This window comes from Centroberyx gerrardi, chromosome 15 (assembly GCF_048128805.1).
Source record: "Centroberyx gerrardi isolate f3 chromosome 15, fCenGer3.hap1.cur.20231027, whole genome shotgun sequence".
In the NCBI taxonomy this organism is placed as follows: domain Eukaryota; kingdom Metazoa; phylum Chordata; class Actinopteri; order Beryciformes; family Berycidae; genus Centroberyx; species Centroberyx gerrardi.
In genome coordinates this window covers 30,493,553-30,506,702 of record NC_136011.1, presented here as the reverse complement: position 1 = coordinate 30,506,702, position 13,150 = coordinate 30,493,553, and positions in this window count along the sequence as shown.

Sequence of the window (13,150 nt, the reverse complement as noted above, 5' to 3'; positions counted from 1 at the left end):
TGTTCTGTTTAATATTCAATCTGCTCTATTCTTATTTATATTCTAGTTTTCTTTACTGTATCTTCACTTGACGACATGAAACATCAATACACACCTTTCAATGCTGAGGCAGCTCTCACACACACACACACACACACACACACACACACACACTCTGTAGCCTGAGGCTAGGACAGAAAACATCAAACTCATCATCCAGTTCATGCTTTAATCAATCGCCATGGTTACCGGGTGGTCGTTAGGGGTTAATAAGCTCCAACACTGACTGTTACTCCAACATGAAAACACATGATCTGCTGCTCCAACCTGCTGCAGATACACAGAGACCTGAAACCAGCTAAAACCTGAAACCAGCTAAAACCTGAAACCAGCTAAAACCTGAAACCAGCTAAAACCTAAGACCAGCAGCTGGAACCAGAGAGCAGCTGAGTCAGCTTGTTGTGGTGTGGCTGTAGATCCATTCAGTAACGTTCTCAGTAAAAGTGAATAGTGTGATAAGGTGGATTTGGTTACTGTGACACAGTAAACTGTCTTGTCTTTAGCCCTAGTCTCTACTCCAAAACACTCTGAGTTGTAGCTTGAGAAGAGTCAGCTCAGTTAACCTGAACAAACTGTTAGCTAGCTAACTAGCCGGCAAACACACTGATGTTAATGTGAACATGCTAACGCTAGCTGCTACTAGCTACGTTAGCTAGTGCGCTAATCAGATGTGTTAACAACAAGACAGTGATGTTAGCTGACCAGATACTATGGTTAGCTAGCTAACAAGCTGACATTATCTAAACACTAAATCAATCAGATGGATCAGTGATGAAATGATCAGTTCAGTCAGAAACAGACAGAAATTAACCGTCTGTTCAATTCTGTTGAGACGACAGAAACACAGTCAGCTGTTCAGAGGCTGCTGTCTTCCAACATGGCCGCCAGAGGGAGCATTATGTCCCTGAAAGCCTCTATTAAAGATAATTTGAGTTATTTTTAACCTGGGTCTTATTTTTCTAGTTTTGCCATCATGATGCTTGACTGAGTTCTGAATGTCGTCGGTCCGCTCTGCTCTCAACACACTGAGAGACGAAGCAATCTGCAACAGAACCCAGAAAGATTAAAACAATAAAATCAGCAGATTCTCCTCTGCTCCGTCTGATCAATACAAGACGAGCAGCCGCTCCGCTCAATACTGAGAGGTGAGTCTGTTCTGATGGAGCTGCAGCCTGAGGAGGAGCATCCACATCCAGACACCACCGAAGAAGAGTCTATCTGTGTGTGTGTGTGTGTGTGTGTGTGTGTGTGTGTGTGTGTGTGGAGATGGGGGAGTTAGACAGACTGACACAACTCATAAAGTTTTAACACTACACCAAATGTAAATGTGAAGCGTAACAGGAGCAGCGGTCAGTGCAGCTGAACCAGCTGTCTGTTCTGTCAGTTAAAAACTGACAGACAGAAAATCCCAGGAACTGAAACCAGATCACAGCCGCTCCGCCCTGCTGGGGTTCTGCAGGCCGGTTCTACTGAGAACTGAAACATGTTGAGGAACATTCTGCAAACTTTCCACACGTGTGTTTAGTTTTGGTTCAGCTGATCTGTTACTGAGGAGTTCACACACACACACACACACACACACACACACACACACACACCGACATGACTAGCTGTCAGCACAAGCTCCGCCTCCCACAGGCTCTGACAGCTTCACATTGGCTGATTACAAAATCCATCTACCGCTGAAACAGTTGATAGACTTGACTGAGTGGACGGAGTGTGAGTGTGTGTGAGTGTGTGTGAGTGTGTGTGTGTGTGAGTGTGTGTGTGTGTGTGTCTGCCTGCAGTCTATTCACCACAATGTAAACACAGAGCTGATTCCCTGCCTCAGATCTTTCTCAGTGTAAACATTCTGTATCTCACGCATGGTAGCTGAACTTCAAAATAAAAGCCCCCCATATGCCGTGCTTCCTCGCAGCTCGTTGCCTTGGTAACACAGGTGATGAGAGCCTCCCTGCTGCTGAGCTGAAGCCTCTCTCTCTCTCTCTCTCTCTGTCTCTCTCTCTCTCTCTCTGTGTCTCTCTCTCTCTGTCTCTCTCTCTCTCTCTCTCTCTCTCTCTCTCTCTGTCTCTCTCTCTCTCTCTCTCTCTCTGTGTCTCTCTCTCTCTCTCTCTCTGTGTCTCTCTCTCTCTGTCTCTCTCTCTCTCTCTCTCTCTCTCTCTCTCTCTCTCTCTGTCTCTCTCTCTCTCTGTGTCTCTCTCTCTCTCTCTCTCTGTGTCTCTCTCTCTCTGTCTCTCTCTCTCTCTCTGTCTCTCTCTCTCTGTCTCTCTCTCTCTCTCTCTCTCTCTCTCTCTCTCCTGATTGTCCCACTTTGCAAACAAGTTCCTACAGTAAAGTTGATTCCCTCATGAAACATAACGAAAAGCGTATTGATTTGGCTCGGATTTGATCATTTCAAACAATACAGCCTGCTAGGAGGTTAGGAGCCAGGAAGTTAGGAGATAGGAGGTTAGGAGATAGGAGGTGATTGATCAGTGTGATTGATCAGCAGGGGGCGCCACAGGGACTGAACTGAGGTCAGAGAGCTGAGAGAGAGAGCTGAGGAAATGATTCCATGGAGGTGAAGAGGAAGCTACATTAGCTATTACAATCTGCTACATTATTAAACAGTCCTGAAGGAAGAGAGAGAGAGAAAAGAGAGAGAGAGAGAGAGAGAGAGAGAGAGAGAGAGAGGACAGGAGGGAGGTAGAGAGCTAGGGGTGAAGTGAAGGATGTATAGAGGGTGGGAGGAGTGCAGGAATAACAGAAGGGAGAGAGGAGCTGTTGCCATGGTGACGCCATGTTAAGGTGTGTTTGGGCGGAGCCTGAATAATTTAGCAGGAGGTGACGAGCGAGGATCAGATGACACCAGACCTCTCTCTCTCCCTTTCTCTCCTCTCTCTCTCTCTCTCCTTCATCACACTGACCAGATAATAACATCCCGTCAGTCAGTGGATATCTGGGGGTTTGGAGGTTTTTCTGGTAAATTATATTAAATATCAGAGACTCGTCCCAACAGAGCCGCAGGTTCGAGTCCCACAATAACACAGAGACACAGACAACACACCAACTGACCAGCAGCCTGCAGGTCAGTCCTGCAGGGACACAGACTGCTGACAGACAGAGGAGAGCTGAAAACAACTAGCAGAAAGCTACAGACAGAGAGACAGGCACTGGACAAATGGACTAAATATCTCTATAATCTTAAGAAATTATTTCAATATTGATATATAACGATATTTGTTAATATGCAAATATTTGCAAAATGACGTTAATCAAATTGATCACATTGAACTGCATGGAAATATACAGTATGATTAGTATGAAAACTAATTTTCATTTTCAACTTATTTCCAGCAGAACAGCTGAGGAAGATGAGAGGCGGAGGACAGAAAGAGCCGTTTGTTCCAGAGAAGAGAGAAGAAAGAGCCAAGGCCAAGCAGCCAGGTGTGTGTGTGTGTGTGTGTGTGTGTGTGTGTGTGTGTGTGTGTGTGTGCGCAGTAGATCCAGTCTGGATGAATAGAGCCTCACCTTGTAGGTCAGCGCAGCAGACTCATCTTCCTCTGCTGCATCTGTCTTCTACACTCAGTCCAGCTCCTCTTCTCTTCCTCCTCCTCTTCCTCTTCCTCCTCCTCTTGGCATGTGAACCTCCAGCCTCCGATAACCTGAAACACAAGCAGGTCGGATGGAAAAACACGAGTCGATACCCGCTGTCAATCAGACCGGCAAAGGGAGGAGAGACAGGCTAAAGGGCTAAAGGAAACAGGTTAAGGAGACCAGCTAAAGGACTGAAGGAGACAAGTTAAGGAGACCAGCTAAAGGACTGAAGGAGACAAGTTAAGGAGACCAGCTAAAGGACTGAAGGAGACAAGTTAAGGAGACCAGCTAAAGGACTGAAGGAGACAGGTTAAGGAGACCAGCTAAAGGACTGAAGGAGACAGGTTAAGGAGACTAGTTGTGTTGTGTCTCTCTCTACTCCTTTAATTCGCTGCTGCATAGATAATCAAAATATCAAAACCTCAGTACTGAGTCCTGTACTGTTCAGATGCAGCTGTGATGTTTCTGTCTCTGCTCTTCCAGGACAGAAAATCTTTCATTTTATGCAGCCTGAGTTTACATCGTTTGCCCAAGAATTGTTTTCTCTGAAGCTAAAAAGCAGCTTGTGAAGACGAAGCGGCTCCCACACACACCGCCATCCTGCAAATCCACATCCAGGACTGACAAAATGGCAGAATCTGAACCTGCAACGGTCTGAACCCGGAGCAACGGTCTGAACCTGCAACGGTCTGAACCCGGAGCAACGGTCTGAACCTGCAACGGTCTGAACCCGGAGCAACGGTCTGAACCTGCAACGGTCTGAACCTGCAACGGTCTGAACCCGGAGCAACAGTCTGAACCTGGAACGGTCTGAACCCGGAGCAACGGTCTGAACCCGGAGCAACGGTCTGAACCCGGAGCAACGGTCTGAACCCGGAGCAACGGTCTGAACCCGAAGCAACGGTCTGAACCCGGAGCAACGGTCTGAACCTGAAGCAACGGTCTGAACCCGGAGCAACGGTCTGAACCTGAAGCAACGGTCTGAACCCGGAGCAACGGTCTGAACCCGAAGCAACGGTCTGAACCCGGAGCAACGGTCTGAACCCGGAGCAACGGTCTGAACCTGCAACGGTCTGAACCCGGAGCAACAGTCTGAACCTGGAACGGTCTGAACCCGGAGCAACGGTCTGAACCCGGAGCAACGGTCTGAACCCGGAGCAACGGTCTGAACCCGAAGCAACGGTCTGAACCCGGAGCAACGGTCTGAACCCGAAGCAACGGTCTGAACCCGGAGCAACGGTCTGAACCCGGAGCAACGGTCTGAACCCGGAGCAACGGTCTGAACCCGAAGCAACGGTCTGAACCCGGAGCAACGGTCTGAACCCGGAGCAACGGTCTGAATGCGGAGCAACGGTCTGAACCTGCAACGGTTTGAACCCGGAGCAACGGTCTGAAGCTGCAACGGTCTGAACCCGGAGCAACAGTCTGAACCCGGAGCAACGGTCTGAACCCGGAGCAGCGGTCTGAACCCGGAGCGGTCTGAACCCGGAGCAACGGTCTGAACCCGGAGCAACAGTCTGAACCCGGAGCAACGGTCTGAACCAGGAGCGGTCTGACCCCGGAGTGGCCTGAACCCAGAGCAGCGGTCTGAATGCCGGAGCAACGGTCTGAACCTGGAGCAACAGTCTGAACCCGGAGCAGCGGCCTGAACCCAGAGCAGTCTGAACCCGGAGCAACGGTCTGAACCCGGAGCGGTCTGACCCCGGAGCGGCCTGAACCCGGAGTGGCCTGAACCCAGAGCAGTCTGAACCCGGAGCAACGGTCTGAACCCAGAGCAGTCTGAACCCGGAGCAACGGTCTGAACCCGGAGCGGTCTGACCCCGGAGCGGCCTGAACCCGGAGTGGCCTGAACCCAGAGCAGTCTGAACCCGGAGCAACGGTCTGAACCCAGAGCAGTCTGAACCCGGAGCAACGGTCTGAATGCGGAGCAACGGTCCGAACCCAGAGTGGTCTGAACCCGGAGTGGTCTGAACCCGGAGTGGTCCGAACCCAGAGTGGTCTGAACCCGGGAAACAGTCTGAACCCAGAGTAGTCTGAACCTGGAGCAGAGATGGATCTGGCAGTCTGCCAGCCGGCTCCATCAGCCTGATTAAACAGCCGCTCATTAGCCGGATCACGGGAAGAAGCTGCCAGGCTGCGCTCAGCGGCACGAGGCGCCAAGTGGCTGCTGGGAATTCACAACATACTGATCCAGTCTGAGTCCAGTCAGACACACAGCGTCCTGAACCACAACATACTGATCCAGTCTGAGTCCAGTCAGACACACAGCGTCCTGAACCACAACATACTGATCCAGTCTGAGTCCAGTCAGACACACAGCGTCCTGAACCACAACATACTGATCCAGTCTGAGTCCAGTCAGACACACAGCGTCCTGAACCACAACATACTGATCCAGTCTGAGTCCAGTCAGACACACAGCGTCCTGAACCACAACATACTGATCCAGTCTGAGTCCAGTCAGACACACAGCGTCCTGAACCACATCACACCTCACCGCTCCGCACAGGAACACTGCTTCTCAAAATGTCTGCCTCCCGACCCTGAAAACAAAGCGCTGCCTCATCGCACCGTTCAGCCAAATACTGATTTTCCCTTTTCATGTTGCTTCATCTGATTCCTAATCAGAGGCAGAGAGGCTGAAAGCAATTCAGTGTTTCACAAGAAGAAAGCAAAAATTTTAAAAAAATCTAAAAGATTAGACATAGTAGACTTATGTTTTTTTTCCTGTCACATAAATCATCTCTGAACCGCTGGAGGGTCCCGACCCCCAGGTTGAGAACCCCTGGTCTATGGTATGTAGTCTACTGTCTATATGCAGACTGATATGTATAGAGTCTATACACAGACTGATATACTGTATATAGTGTTATTGTGAATTCTGGCCATGTACTGATGATCAAAGTGAAGTGAATTGAATGTAAACTCCAGTCCAGACTGAAGCGTCCGAGACGCAGAACAACATACATCAGTTCTGCTTTAAGGTGAATGTGAGCGGATGCTGAACCACACCCCCCCCCACACACATCCCCCCCCACACACACACCCCCCCCACACACACACACAGCTGACAGGTTTATTCTTGTGAAAGCGGTGAGTGTTTGGATGAGTCACAGCGTCTGTTAGTCAGGAGTCGGAGGGAAGCGGCGGCGCTGCGAGGCTGACAGCAGCGTCCACGTCCGCTTCCCGTCCGGCCGGCCGGCGTCACCTCAGACCGCAGGACGCCGTCCAGCTGTCTGAGGAACACGTTCACCTGGAGCCGGAGAACACACGGCACTCTGGGAAAATCCACCGGCTACGCCTCGACGCGGCTTTCACACCCAGCAGCCTTCAGCGGCAAATCTGCAGTCTGCTCGTCTTTTTCCTCTCCGTCTGTCTTGGGGTTTTCATCCGGTTTGCTTCTGCAGCCAGAAACATTTTACCAGCCCAAAACTCATCAGCTGATGTTCCTGCCTCAAACATCGCTGTTGGTGAAAACTGTGCATCTCCAAAATGTCGACTTTCCAGGAACTAAAACATTTTTCTTCTTGATTCTTGATTTTGGCTTGGTGGTCACACATCTTTGACTTTATCCGACTGGTTGTGAAAGAGTCAGAGAATAAAAAAAGAGGAGCATGGAATCCTTCAACTGAGGTAAAAACACGAAAATCAAAAAATAGGAGTCACAACGTTTTAACATGACAGCAGTGAAATGTGAGTCGGTCTTGTGGAACCTGGTCTTCTCTCTGCTGTGAACTGTCTGATGAAGCCTGATCTTCAGACTGAACGTCCATCTGGTTCCACTCCATCATCCAGCTGAGATTTCCTCCATTAGCTGTTAACTGTGTGGGGGGGTTGATTTTCCCCAAACCAATCACTAGTGACGGACGTATCTGAACCAATCAGTAGTGACTGAAGTATCTGAACCGATCACTAGTGACGACGTATCGGCCGCTCTGACGTCTCCTCAGTCACATGATGCTGCAGCCAGTCAGCCTCTACATGTTAGCAGACATTTACCAACTGACCAAGAATGTCGTCCATTTAAAGACGATCTGTTGGTTAAGGAGGAGATTTCAACAAATCTGTTCTGCCGAAACGACGATGAAAAACCGTCGCAATGAACGGTTCAAACTTTAGCCCCGCCCACAAAGGCGCCGATTGGCTCAACTGTTTCTTCGTTGACGAGGGAAACAGCAGACTCTCTGAGTCGCTCCACACCATCTGAAGAGCGGAGGAACGAGAGCCAGGAGTCTGGAGCAGGACAGGATAAAGCAGAACCGGCATGAGAACAGAGTGCGTTCTGTGTTCTGTGTTCTGTGTTCTGCAGGCTGAAGAACCGGTCTGCTTCACATGATGTGAACGGGAACATACGTGACCAGACTGACAGCATGAAGCAGAAGCAGCCTGTTAACATGAACATCTACAGTCTGCTGGCTCAGCTACAGAAGAAGAACCTCCGGCTGATCTGATCTGAGCCCAGACCTGACTCACTTTATCTGACATGATGGACTCGTCTGTCTCTTCTTCTGTGGTGTTCACACCAGTTAAAAACACATGAAGAAACAGCTGAATATGAGCATCAGTCCAGACCTCCTTTTGTTCTGATAGGCTTTCCGTCTCCTTCTACCCATAATCCCTTGTGTTTTAGGCTGGTGTTCTGCGGTTGGGTGGATTACATTCTCACCCCAGTTCTCCTATTGGCCGACATGCAGCGCTGCCACACCAGGCAGGAGGAGGAGAGCAGGAGGAGAGCAGGAGGAGAGCAGGAGGAGAGCAGGAGGAGGAGAGAAGGAGGAGAGCAGGAGGAGAGCAGGAGGAGAGCAGGAGGAGAGCAGGAGGAGGAGAGCAGGAGGAGAGCAGGAGGAGAGCAGGAGGAGAGAAGGAGGAGGAGAGAAGGAGGAGAGCAGGAGGAGGAGAGAAGGAGGAGAGCAGGAGGAGGAGAGCAGGAGGAGAGCAGGAGGAGGAGAGAAGGAGGAGAGCAGGAGGAGGAGAGAAGGAGGAGAGCAGGAGGAGAGAAGGAGGAGGAGAGGAGAGCAGGAGGAGAGAAGGCGGAGAGCAGGAGGAGGAGAGTAGGAGGAGAGCAGGAGGAGAGCAGGAGGTGGAGAGCAGGAGGAGAGCAGGAGGAGAGCAGGAGGAGGAGAGGAAGGAGGAGAGCAGGAGGAGGAGAGTAGGAGGTGGAGAGCAGGAGGAGAGCAGGAGGAGGAGAGCAGGAGGAGGAGAGGAAGGAGGAGAGCAGGAGGAGGAGAGGAAGGAGACACACCAAGCAGAATGAAGGAGTCGGGCTCAGGCAGGTTGTGACCCTGACAAACATACAAACAGATCAACATCAACATCAGCAGCGTTTTATAAACCTGAAGAAGAAACTTCTCAATGTTTCCAGTGTTGAGGAAACAGATTGTTGGTCTAATATCCATATTATCACATCCATGTTTTATTATCATGTACATACAAGATTAGATTATATTGGTATCATTGGTATCAGCATGTTGATATGGTGTTATTAGTATTATCATGAGCATGTATAATTAATAATATATTACATTATAATATACATGTTTTTATATTATTAGTATTATAAAGTCCAGGTTATTATGATATCATTAGTATTATCTTTTCTACACAGAACATTATTGCTGCCGGTGGATTTAAAGCTCTGAGTGACAGCTGAGGGAGTTCAGCCAATCAGAGAGAACTGCCACGGGACTCCGCCCCCTCCCCCATACTGTCACCTGACTCCATGACCCACTCTGCCTACCCATAATCCCCCTGACCGCACATAAACCCCTGTGACGCGTAATCCCATCAGCCTGCACACACACACACACACACACACACACACACACACACACACACACACACACACACACAAACACACACACACACACACACAGGCAGTCTGGGTCCAGCAGGCTCTCCTGCCTCACGCTGCTGAGCAAGGCACCGCCGCACCGCCGCGTGTTGGTCTTTAGTCGCCATTTACAGGAAGTGGAAACACGACAATTGTAAAAGTCTCAGATGGGAACAATGAATCAAGCGCTCCCTCCCAGCCGCCTGTCACACTGCTGCTGACAGGAGGAGCGCTTGATACGAGCTGCAGCTCTGCTTCCTGCTCCATCAAGCTCATTCACTTCAGTGGTACGGGGTTTATTTTCCCCGCCCCGCCCCGCCCCGCCCCGCCCCGCCCCGCCCCGCCTCGCCCCGCCCCGCCCCGCTGACTGAAACACTGAGCTGGATGTCGGCATTGTTTCTGCGGTTGCTACCTGCTGAGGAGTTTCATCAAACATGAATCCTCTGTTGTTTCAAAACTACAAGACGTCAGTCAGAGAGGAAGCATCTGTCTCTTCAGTCTGAAACACTGTGGATCAGAAACTCATTCCTCACTGTGCTGAAGACACTCAGGCGTTTTGTTTTGTTGGTTTTAATAATATCAAGCGGAGCTGTTGGACAGACATTCTGTTGGGAGAACAAAAAAATCAAACTAGAAAGGCACCAAGAGGCGCTTTAACATTATAAAGCTGCACTTTACCACTGATGTGTGTTCTGGAGGACTTTTATTTTGACGATGTAATCCTCTGTGACGCATGTTCTTCCACGTTCTCCTTCCTTAAAGTCAAATGATTTGGGAAAATATCGACAGACAGAAGATCTCCTGTCAGTCTGTCTGTAGTAGCTGAGTGTTTACACGTTAGTGTCAGTAAAACACCGAGCGAGGCGTTCTGTTCTGGACTTTAGAAACACAGCAGCTGCTTACCGACCACGGAGGAAAAAGACAGAATATCGTTGGACTCACAGTCGATACTGCAGATACAATACTGACCAAGAGTCCAAACTCTGTCCTCTTTGCTGTAATTTGGCTGAAAACAAGCAAACAAGCAAACAAGCTGCTGTGAACCGACAAAACACTGAGAACAAATCATCATTTCCTCTCTTTGGTTCGGACTTAGTCCAAATTGTTTTCGCAGCGGAAGTGACCCGCAGGCCGCGCCCCGGTGGCTCAGGCCGAGTCTCGATCGCAGCGGCGGGTCGGAGTCCGGCCCGTTCCCCGCTGCATGTCACCCCGCATGGCGTGTTCACACCCGTCACGATGATCCAAACTCAGAGCGACTCGTTTCCCCTGCGGGGCTTAACGAAGTGAATCTGTCTAAAAACAAAATAACGTGACGATTTCACTGTTTCAAGCTGCTCTGGGACACTTCACCCACCGGCGGTCCCAAGTGGCAGCGAGAGGTAACTGCATGTTGAGGACTTCATTACCCAGAAACCCTGTGCGGTGAGGTCAGCGAAGCGGTCTGTGCTGCTTTATACCAAAGGAAACCAAAGATCTAAAGCTGGTGAGTGCAGCTTTCTCTTCTGGATTTCCCTCTTCAGTTTGGATCGCTCAGATTTCTCTCAGTGAGCAAACTGACAGCAGAATTTAATTTGGACAAACAGGGAGATCTGCAGCGACAGCATCACTTCCTGTTCCTGTTCACACAGATCAAACCTGGACTGCAGCAGGTTTAAAACATAAAGTTCTGAAATAAATCAGAGACAGCCCGGTGGATCAGACTGCTGAGTCATCAGACTGGAGGGAGCGTCTGAAACCTGCTGCCTGACGCGAGTACGACGCCCAGCGGGGGGCGGGGCTGTGTGTGTGTGTGTGTGTGTGTGTGTGTGTGTGTGTGTGTGTGTGTGTGTGTGTCATTTACATTCTAGACACAGACGCTGATATTTACTTCCAATGAGTAAATAGAACCTGACTGACTGAGTGTTTACTGACTAACAGGCAGTCTGACTAACTGACTGGTTTACTGACTGGTTTACTGACTGGTTTACTGACTGGTTTACTGACTAACTGACTGGTTTACTGACTGACTAACTGACTGGTTTACTGACTGACTAACTGACTGGTTTACTGACTGGTTTACTGACTGGTTTACTGACTGGTTTACTGACTAACTGACTGGTTTACTGACTGACTAACTGACTGGTTTACTGACTGGTTTACTGACTGGTTTACTGACTAACTGACTGGTTTACTGACTGACTAACTGACTGGTTTACTGACTGACTAACTGACTGGTTTACTGACTGGTTTACTGACTGGTTTACTGACTGGTTTACTGACTAACTGACTGGTTTACTGACTGACTAACTGACTGGTTTACTGACTGGTTTACTGACTGGTTTACTGACTGGTTTACTGACTAACTGACTGGTTTACTGACTGACTAACTGACTGGTTTACTGACTGGTTTACTGACTGTTACTGCTCTGTCCAGTGTGACAGGAAACTTCTCCTCAGTCTAGAAGAGGACCTGCTGTTTGACCCTGAAGGTTTCAGTGATCATTCACCTGAGCTGCTCAGCTCAGCTCTTACACTCGCTTTGTTGTCAGTCGGTTGTCAGTTTGTTGTCAGTGAACCTCTGATAACAAACTGACAACCAACTGACAACCAACTGACAACAGACTGACCTGCAGTGTCAGTGACAGTGTTCAGGGTGTGAGCCAGAAGCTGCTGCTGGTTTGTTACCAGGCTGAGTTACGGCATCACAGGCTCTCAGATCAACCCATCAGTGTCTTTATCGGGGTGGCTAGTGTCTTTATCGGGGTGGCTAGTGTCTTTATCGGGGTGGCTAGTGTCTTTATCGGGGTGGCTAGTGTCTTTATCGGGGTGGCTAGTGTCTTCATCAGGGTGGCTAGTGTCTTTATCGGGGTGGCTAGTGTCTTCATCAGGGTGGCTAGTGTCTTTATCGGGGTGGCTAGTGTCTTCATCAGGGTGGCTAGTGTCTTTATCGGGGTGGCTAGTGTCTTTATCGGGGTGGCTAGTGTCTTCATCGGGGTGGCTAGTGTCTTCATCAGGGTGGCTAGTGTCTTCATCAGGGTGGCTAGTACCAGTTCGCACACAGTCTGCTGGGTCAGGTAAACTGAGCACCTGGTGGGTTCCTCAGGTCTTCTGGTCCTGATCCGGATCAAACACACCTGATCTGGATCTAAATTACAGTTTAAGGGAATCAAACCCACAACCCACTGAGCTACACAGGGGGTGTGTGCGGTATGTGTGTGTGTGTGTGTGTGTGTGTGTGTGTGTGCGGTATGTGTGTGTGTGTCTACCTGGATGAGTTTTCATGAAGGGTAGTAGATCTATCCACACTGCTATATACACACACACACACACACACACACAGTAAGAGGACAGATGGCGGCTCTCAGTCAGGCGTGAACTCTGTCTCTCCTTCATTAACCCCCCCCCCACACACACACACACACACACAGACTGTCTTGACAACTACACACTGACAAGGAACCATGAACTACCCCTTCAACACACACACACACTCTACCCTTTCAACACATATACAATTTCTCTCTCTCTCTCTCTCTCTCTCTCTCTCTCTCAACCCAATTAGTCCTGTGTTGAAATCTCTCTCTTTCGGAGCTGAGAGAAGACAAGACCAGTTCAGACCAGTTCAGACCAGACAAGAGACTAGAGGAGGCTACAGGGAGCTAGAGGAGGCTAGAGGAGGCTAGAGGAGGCTAGAGGAGGCTACAGGGAGCTAGAGGAGGCTACAGG